Source organism: Danio rerio, chromosome 9 (genome assembly GCF_049306965.1).
Source record: "Danio rerio strain Tuebingen ecotype United States chromosome 9, GRCz12tu, whole genome shotgun sequence".
In the NCBI taxonomy this organism is placed as follows: domain Eukaryota; kingdom Metazoa; phylum Chordata; class Actinopteri; order Cypriniformes; family Danionidae; genus Danio; species Danio rerio.
Window position 1 is genome coordinate 19,738,527 of NC_133184.1, and position 9,601 is coordinate 19,748,127.

Consider the following 9,601-nt stretch of genomic DNA (forward strand, 5'->3'; position numbering starts at 1 on the left):
AACAGTTTATTAATGATCGATTAACTAGTTATAACCGATAGTTGTTCTAAAGTGTTACGAAGTCAGTTCATCGATCCCAGTTGTAAGAGCAACAAATAACTTGACTTCTAGTTGATCATTTGGAAAAGTGGCAGAAGGTAGATTTTTCTGATTAAACATTTGTTGAACTGCATCCCAATCTTCACAAATACTGCAGAAGACCTATTGGAGCCTGCATGGACCCAAGATTCTCAAAGAAATCAGTCAAGTTTGGAAAAGGAAATATTTTCGTTTTGTGGTGCTCCAGAATTGGCCAGCCCAGTCACCAGACATGAACATTATCGAGCATGGCTTGGGTAAGATGAAGGAGGAGGCATTGAAGATTAATTCAAAGAATCTTGATGAACTCTGGGAGTCCTGCATGAACGCTTTCTTTGCCATTTCAGATGACTAAATAGTTTGAGTCATACACAATATCAATTTTGTTTTTTCCCACAGCTCTTTATATTCTTTATATTCTATACTGTACATTATTTCTGTTCAGTGAAAAGACTTTGGTCAAGATAAAGTCAGACTTTACTGTCCTAATTAAATAATTAAAAATCAAGGCATGATCACATTTTATTTTGGTAAAATAAGCATGATCTATAGGCTTTCATATAAGCCAGATCTGATACCAAATGATCAACTAGAAGTCAAGTTATTGTTTGTTGTACCTAAAACTTGGATAGGCGACAAGACTTTTGTCAGGGAGTGTATATCATATTAATAGCATTCAACATATCTTATACTAACAAAACATATTAAGATGCAACTCTTTTGTATGCCTTTTTAACCCTGTTAACTGCAATAACAATTTTATTTTAGACAAATAACTTTTTGGGGCGACAAAACCTAAACCACAAACATTTTCATATATAATCTGTGTTCTTTCATACCATTAGACAAATCAAATTTAAAAGCGTTTAACAAGTCAAATCTGTTACCAAGACTGAGTTTAGTCAGCGACTGGTAATTGAAAAGTGCACATTAATAGATATCCATTCATATATCCTTCAAACCACTTCATCCTCTAGGGTTGCGGCATTTATAAAAATGTCAACATTAAAATGAATTCTCTTTCCTTACACTACAGTATCATGACCTTGAGTGCATCATAAAACTGTCAACCCTGCTACCTTTTAGACTGTTTTGTTTAGGGAGTGATGTTGCTTTAGATTAATAACTTTTTTTTGGGGGGGGGGGTAACCACAAACAGTTCCATTTATGATTAGTATCTCTGTAATAAATCACTGCAGCATAATAGCAGGCTGTCTATTTGTTGTCAACTACTTGGTGCTTTGTATTACAAACGTATCTTCCATCGCTCATATTAAATGAATCACCATTTGGCTCCGTTTCACAACGTGTAATCAAGCCGTATATAATAGCCAGAGCAAATATTTCAAAGGCGCCTGAGTCTCAGCGGAACTATAATGTACGCAAATGTTTTGGTGCTTTAGCTAGTTTATTTGTTTGTTTGTGTCTGCGTGTGTGAGAGCTTGCGAAGTCTGTCAGTGCTGTCAGCCAGCAGTCAAGGCGTGCCTCGATAGCCTGTCTCGTGGAGCCCATTTTCCTCAGGAAGCGCCGTGACTCAGTTGTGGTTGACTGTAGAGATCTCTACACGTTACTGGCCTGCGAGTGGCATGTTTTCCTAGTTCACTTTGAGGTCCTCTTCTGTCCTGAAGTATCCTTCTCTTCCCCATCCAGCAGAAGAGATGGCTAATATTTCAGTCAGCACACAAGCAAATGTTACACCCTCAAGAATGATAACAATAAATGAGCAATATCCCACAAGTAGCAGTGCAATATGCTGTAAACCATCACTTCTGTTGTGCAGCCGCAGGGTAATCACAGCTGTGCTATGAGTGTGATACTGAATTTAAACAACAGTTTGAAAACAAACAAACCAAAAGTTTTAAATAACAACACACAGCTACAAAGTGTCTGTGTGTGGAACCCTTTTTTGAAACTACCTGCTATTCTATCAAATTCAAATGTAGTATTGAAGAATGATTAATTTTATTAGATTATAAAGGGCAGTGGTCACCAAACTTGTTCCTGGAGGGCCAGATCCAGATCGGGGTTACTTGAGGAGTGAGAGGTGTCACACACAAAAGTGTAGAGAAGGAGATGGGTCAAGGGGTGTCATGGATGAACATGAAGAGGGTTGAGGCGTCGCGGAAGAAAGTAAAAAAGTGAACAGTGCATGTGGGAGGAGGGCGGTTGAGGAGAGGGATCGGTAAAGGTGCCGGATCAGAGATGCTGGATTCGGATCCGGTGTGTTCCGGCACAAATTAAGCCATGGGGATGACAATCTGTCAATTTTCACAGAAGGAGGACCAAGACCACTGTGAGTAAATAGTACTGTTTATTGACAGTGGTGGTAAATGTAGATGACCAAGCAAGAGTCGTAGAATTTGAGTAGTGGATCAGGTGCTACGGAAGGACTGGGGATGGATGAAACCAAGGATGGTGTGGGAAAACAGACACCAGACAAGACTAGAAGGGAACCACACAAGGTGTAAGAGAGACCGTCAGACCTGAAGACCATCAGAGTTTGTCTTTTTGTCAATTGACAAGGCCTGTTACTCAGTGGAGGTGCTTTGTTTTATGGGCTGGCGTAAAATGGCTGGGGATTATGTCCAGGTGTGGTGCTAATCAAAACTCAGGAAAGGGTTATGGGAGTGATTGGGGTGACTGTGAGAACCTGGCCTGGCTGTTAAATGAATGATGTCAAACCAAATTAAAGGTGCAGTAGGTGATTGTCTTCAGAAACATTTTTTGTTGTGCTGGTTGAAAGTCTCTTCACAGTCCAATAGTAATGATTACAGTAAAGGATCTAAATGTGTTTATATGTATTTTTATATTCAGGGTAAAGCATAAAACTAAAAAATGTTCATCCAATTAAATAGAGTCGGACCGTCATCTCCCTTAATTCCGATAGGCAGGTCAGACTGTCTGTCAACAAATGTAGATTCTGACTTCTACACATCTGTTCACGCAGATCCGCCATTAGCGCGTGCCCGTCTGCATCACAAACGCATGCGCGCGAGTGAGCTGTGGGCCTCTCGCAGATGCCGAGTTGGAGCCGGTGGCGCTGAAGGACAGCCGAGCTCGGGCCGATTACTGTAAAGCCAGGCGCGGGTATAATTCGCCCTTAAAGCGGCCGCGCGGTCACGAGACGGACCGGGAGAAATCAAATGCTCCATTGAAACTTTTGAAACCCTGCTGAAAAAAACAGCTTAAACCAGCCTAGGCTGGTTGGCTGGTTTTAGCTGGTCGACCAGGCTGGTTTTAGAGGGGTTTTGGCCATTTGGCCATTTGGCCAAAGGACGAGACCATGGCTGAAGTTTTACTGTTGGACAGATAATGTTCTGTTTTAAAACTATTTTAGTCAGCCTAAGCTTATGTTAGATTGTGTTCTGTTATGAATGACTTCTATGCACAGACGTGTTGTTCAGCCACTGAAATCTCCCAGTGAAAGATTGATGTGATTATTTTCAGTTTCATAAGGTTCTTTGACAGCATCTATAATGTAGATTTATATTTAGTTTAACAACAAAGCACCAGTAAATAGCGCTATTCCGCCTAACCTGCTTTATTGAGTTGAAGTTACTTTTATATTCACATTGGGTCATTTTTGAACAATGACAGCCTTCCTATACTGTTTACCGCTAACGTTACTCTGAATATTCGCTCTGAAATAGCATGCAAGTGTGGCAAAGTAATACATGTAATTCCTGCACGGTGCTGGCACTAACTAACTGGCGAATGACATGAAATAGTGGGTTGTCTGTCGGCTGTTGTGACGCGCTCTGCGCGTTCGCGATATCAGGGGGTGTGCTTTGAATCACAGTCCCTCCCCGCCGTCCAAAGATAATATGCTAAGCGGTTAGCATTTTGGCAGATCACCTACTGCACCTTTAATAATCAGAATTATGTCTGCATTATTTCACAGCATTCAAGAGTTTACCAACATGCTGGAGTAACTGATATAAAATGTCTCTTTGGCCTATTGACAGATATAAATGGATTACTTTATAGGAGCTGGTTTGTAATATGATTAGGGTAAATAGACGAGAGCACATGTACAGGATAACTCCCAGGAAAACACAGAAGATCCCTGAGACTTCAGACAGGTATGTGATTGCTGGAACTTGGGTTCTTTTCTGGGATGTAGACCAGACAACGTGCAGTGGGAAACAATGTGCTCTTTTACTGCTGTGCTGGTGATTAGTGGGACCATGATCAGGTGTACATGGTCATTATCCTGGTGACTGTGAGTGCTGATAGGTTAGAGAGCCTAGTCTGTCTGTGACAGAACGCCCTCTCCATGGCCAACTCCTGAAGCCTGAAATTCTTAAAGTCTTGAGTTGCACTTGAGTTTTCCTCTGCTATTTGAATTATTAGGATGTCAGTACCTTGAGGCCAAGAATTTCAACTCTGGATAATATCCATGATTTTTCTTTGAGTTTATATCTTTCCCAGTCAACCAGATACTCTAGCTTACCTCCATGTCATCAAGACGACATATCTCCCTCATATACAGTTCAGTCCTCCAATACAATTGAAAGAGGGGGGTTGTCTACAAGTCGAGGCACTGTGGAAACTGGAGGAGTGAGGCAAGAAAGTTGGGATGAATTCTGTATTGTGGGAGTAGCTAAAGTTCATAAGTGACAGGGTTTACTTACTTTTTACAGAGTAGTCTGTGGCAGATGTCCCTAGTGAAGAGCCCACTCTTCTGTTAGTCTCTCCAGAGTTGAGGCTCTCCAAACATCTGCTCGAAGATGAAGATGATATCTTACCACACACTGGAGATGTAGGTGAGGTGGGGCTCAGTTATTCTCCAAGAACCAATGCATTATAGATAGTACTTTTAACAGTGTTGGCTGATAGCAGAGGATGAAATGGAGCAAGATACATGGTAAGCTAATCATGAGGGTTCTGTGCGTACTTAAACCAATAGTTCCCCTCACTTCATGCTATGACTGATAGCTGAGTATGCACTGGAATGGAGTGAAATCCATGGTAAATTGAAAAAGAGAATTCTGTTTGCAAATGATGAAGCAGTTTCAGGAGTTCTGGCTATGGCAGAATGTACAGATGTAACAGACTATTTCCTGGATCTTTCTTTTAGTTTGCCCATTGGTAAGCAGATAATAAGCTGACAGTCACACCCATGAGTGAAAGAAGGATCTCCATACACTAAATAACTTCTAATTTCTGTTGGAAAACCCTTGAGGGGCATCAGACACAGGCCTTGGAAAATCTGTCAACTACTACAAGGATACATACATTACCATCAGACACAGGTTGGTCAGTGACAAATCTAATTCCAGGCATGACAATGGAAATTAAGGAATAGAAAGAAAAAGAAGGTTTCATGGTTTGTGAGCAGTTTGAACCATTGCACATTACTGACATCCTCTTGCACCCCATTCGCTCACATATGCCTTTCCTTTGGAGGTCTAGGATCACCTGCTAAGACATCAACAATAAAATCAAGTAATCTTTATTTCTTTAGCACTTTTACTATGTAGAATGATAAATCTATATTCAGTTGTGATATGTCCCAAAAAAGTGGTTTAATTTAGTTTATTACATACATCTGTTTTAATTCAGCTATATTTAATACAAGGGCCCCAACTGAAAGAAAATCCCCCAAAGAGTATGCTCAACTGTAAATGGGCAGCGTTGCATCATAAGATTTTAAAAGGCTTCAGAACAATAAGCATCCCTCATGTAGGAGGTGCAGGTCCAAGTGTAGATTTCGACGAGCCAATGTGATCAACGCAGAGTCGTTTGTCACTGGAATCTTCGCAGAAATCAGACTTATGCTCTTGAATCATGGAAGACAACAACAACAACTATCTAGCCTAAATAACAGTTGGATACAATATTATGTTAACCTTGTAAACAATGCCAGCATGGTGGTCGAACTATCCTAAGAGACAGGATTTTGATAGACTAGAACAGTCCTAATGAATGTCTCTGCAGTTCGGACAGGACTACAGAGAGATCCCAAAAAGGTATGAGAGGAGCATGAGATGTATTGAGCCTTCTAGCACCTTCTTGCACTTCTGAGGAACCATCATCTTGAACAGAAATTGTCACAACGTAAACCTTCAGCTTAACCTGAAGGAAGGAAAGCATGACAGTGATCAGGCAAGTTTGATTAACATCCCTGTGAGAATTACAACACTCAATGAATAGATCTCAACTCAGGGCGTAGGCTTGCCTCAAAGAGGGGCTCTAGCTTGAGGGATGTTGTAAACCACAAAGCCAGTAAGTCACCTAAGTCTGACCTGTCGCGTCTATGGATCACAGATGGAGACACGGGTGCCAGATTGTGCCCCATTCCTGAAAAAGAAGGTCCTTCTTCAGGGAAATCTGCTGGAGAAGTGCCATTGTGAGGAGAGTGAGTTCTGTGAACTAGGTCTGGTTGGGCGAATAGGATACAACTCTCAAGGCCAGCTCCTGATGGTTCCCGGCCCTCCAGCAAGAACAGAACAGCTCCTCTAACCTTCAGATGGCCAGTCACAGAAATGTTTTACGGACTGTTAACCAAACCTTAGCGATGCTTTGATGCGGAGATGTTGCCTTACTGCTGGACTGCTCTGACATCTGCTCACCTGATTCATTAATGATGAAGCAGCCAACTTGTAGAAAGTACCGGCAAAATCATCTGAATCATAGATGGGGTGCACTGATGAGATGCGGGAGGACAGAGGGAGATTAGCCTGCAAATTCACATGTAACTGTGCAGTGTGGCCACTGACATGCCCTCGCAGTGAAGGCATGACCCGCTCATGAGTGCCACATTACATGCTGGATGCCCAGACATGCCATGGAATACTCGTGACATCCTTCGGTGACAGGAAACCACCACAACCACCGTACGACCAGGACGGCATCATTAAAAAGATGCATGCACAAACTGTTTGGCTATTTCAGAGAAAATCTTCTTTGATAGACTTCTTGTGCTCTTGGAAGCACTAAAGACAGGAAACCAGCAAGGCGGACAGGAACGGGCCTTAGACCAGCGTTGTTGAAATGCCAATTAACCACTGGAACCCTCAGCATGCATGAATTTTCCATTCATTTTGCAGCTTCTGAAGAGTCGAGTGAGGCTTTGAAGCGAAGTCTAATGAGCTCCGCTTAAAGACAGGCTTTTATGCTCCTGATCACGGATTAGCTACACCTGTGAGAGCTGTGATCGCTAATTACATATGCATTCCAGTGGCTAAATTTTTTTACAAATCAAAATTATTGGTCCTTCTAATTGAATCCTCTAGTCGATCAACTTGACATAAACTCATAGTGATCAATGAAGGACCATAGTTGTACAGATGCTTAAAATGCGACCTTCACAACATACAGGAACACAAAGGTGAAAAGTAGAGAGATTGTGGAAAATTGAGAAAACTGAATGCTAGAAACTCTTTCCCTTGAAACGTGCTCTTTTTGAGCCTGTTTATACCGGGTCACTTCATGTGTTTTCTCATTGGATAGCTACCTGATTTGTAAAAGAAATTTACATTTTATTAAGGTATCATTTGATTTGATTATTTGATAAGACTTTTGGAATTCATTCTCAGATTTCACGAGATTTTTAATGTTCCTACAATCTTTGTTGCCCCCTTAAAAAAAAAACAACAACCAGCATTGTTGCACATATGAAACCTTCTGATTCTTCATGTGATGTCATTCCTGCCATCTTATTTAATGAGGTGATGAAGTCAATTGGTCCAAGTGTGCTTTCAATTGTTAATAGATGTTTGTCTACTGGTGTTGTTTCTTGCAGTTTTAAAGAGGATGTTATTTAGCCCCAATAAATAAAGTGAAACCTTGATGCCTCAGACATCCATTTTAACCATACTACTAAACTGTTTTTATCTCAAGGATTTTAAAGAAAATTGTGTCTGTACAGCTGAATGATTTCCCGTTTTATATTAATATTTTTAAACAATTTCAATTAGGTTTTAGAGCTGGTCATAGCACAGAATCTGCTCTATTCAAATGATATTTTGTTGGAGGTTGATTCAGGTGGCCCTGTTGTCCTTCTACTATTGGATCTCAGTGCTGCTTTTGATACAGTTAATCATGACATTCTCATTGATTGGCTAAGAGAACACATTGGTATCCAGGGTCTAGCCTTGGATTGGTTCTTTCCTTATGTGGGGAATATAATATTTCAGTCAGAATTCTTGTTCTTCTGTCATACAATTAATGTGTGGGGTTCCGCAGGGTTAAACACTGGGTCCTGTTTTGTTTTCCCTTACTTCTGTTGGGAAAATTTTTTGAAAAGCATGGCAGAAAATGCCATCCATATGCTGATGACTCTCAAATCTAATCATCCACATGACTCTCAAATCTACTTCCCCATAAAATCTGGGGACCAATCCTTCAGGCTTTGTTTAATTGTATGGCTGATGTGGTGTTGATAAGCAAATAAGTTTCTCCAACTGAATGAAAACGAGTGTGAATTTATTGTTTTGGTCAAAAAGTTTCATATTCAAACTACAATCTGTCATTGCTTCCTAGAAAAATGCATTCCTCTGTAAAAAGTATTGGTGTAATTTTTGACTCTGAGTTTAAATTGATCACCAAATTAATGTGGTTGTCAATTTTTATATATTTATTTTTTTATCTTAGATATATTGCCAAGCTGAAGTCTGTCCTCTCTTTCAGTGACTGGAGAAGGTAGTTCATGTCTTTATCTCTTCTCGTCTGGACTATTGCAACGCATTGTATCTGGGTGTGAGTCAGGCCTCTCTCTTTTATCTGCAGCTGGTCCAGAACTCAGCTGCCAGGCTTTTAACAGGCACAAAAAAGGGAAAGCACATCACACCTGTATTGGTTTCCCTACACTGGCTACGAATCCAGTTTAGAATTCAGTATAAAGTACTGTTGAATGTTTTTAAATCCCTCCATGGCCTGGCTCCTGAGTATATTTAGAGTAAATTAATATACACCAACCCGTGAGATCTCTTCGCTCTAAGCATCAATTCTATTTGCAAGTTCCATGAATACGCTTGAAATGTCAATGTGATAGAGCTTTTCCAGTAGCAGCTCCATGACTTTGGAACAATCTTCCACTCTCCTTAAGAACATTTCCTACTTTTGAGTCTTTTCAGAAGTCACTGAATGAAAACACTTATTTTCGGTAGCTTTTAATAATGTGTTGTGAGTTTAAGTATTTTAGTTCCTTGTTTGCATGTATTATGTGTTTTTATGTACAGCACTTTGTTACTCATTGTGGTTGGTTGAAAGTGCTCAAGATATAAATTGAGTTAAATTGAGTATTATAAGTAATAAATATTAATTATTTATTAAATATTAACTATATGTCTTATTTGGCATACAAATTGCCAAAGTTTATTTACTTTATTCTTGTTGCAGTAAATATCATCCATCACACTTTACAATAAAGTTCATTAGTTAATGTTAATTAATGCATTTACTAACACGAACAAACAATGGACAATACATTTACTACAGTATTTGTTCATGTTAGTTAACATTAGTTAATGAAAATACAGTTGTTCATTGTGAGTTCATGTTAACTCACGGTGCACTA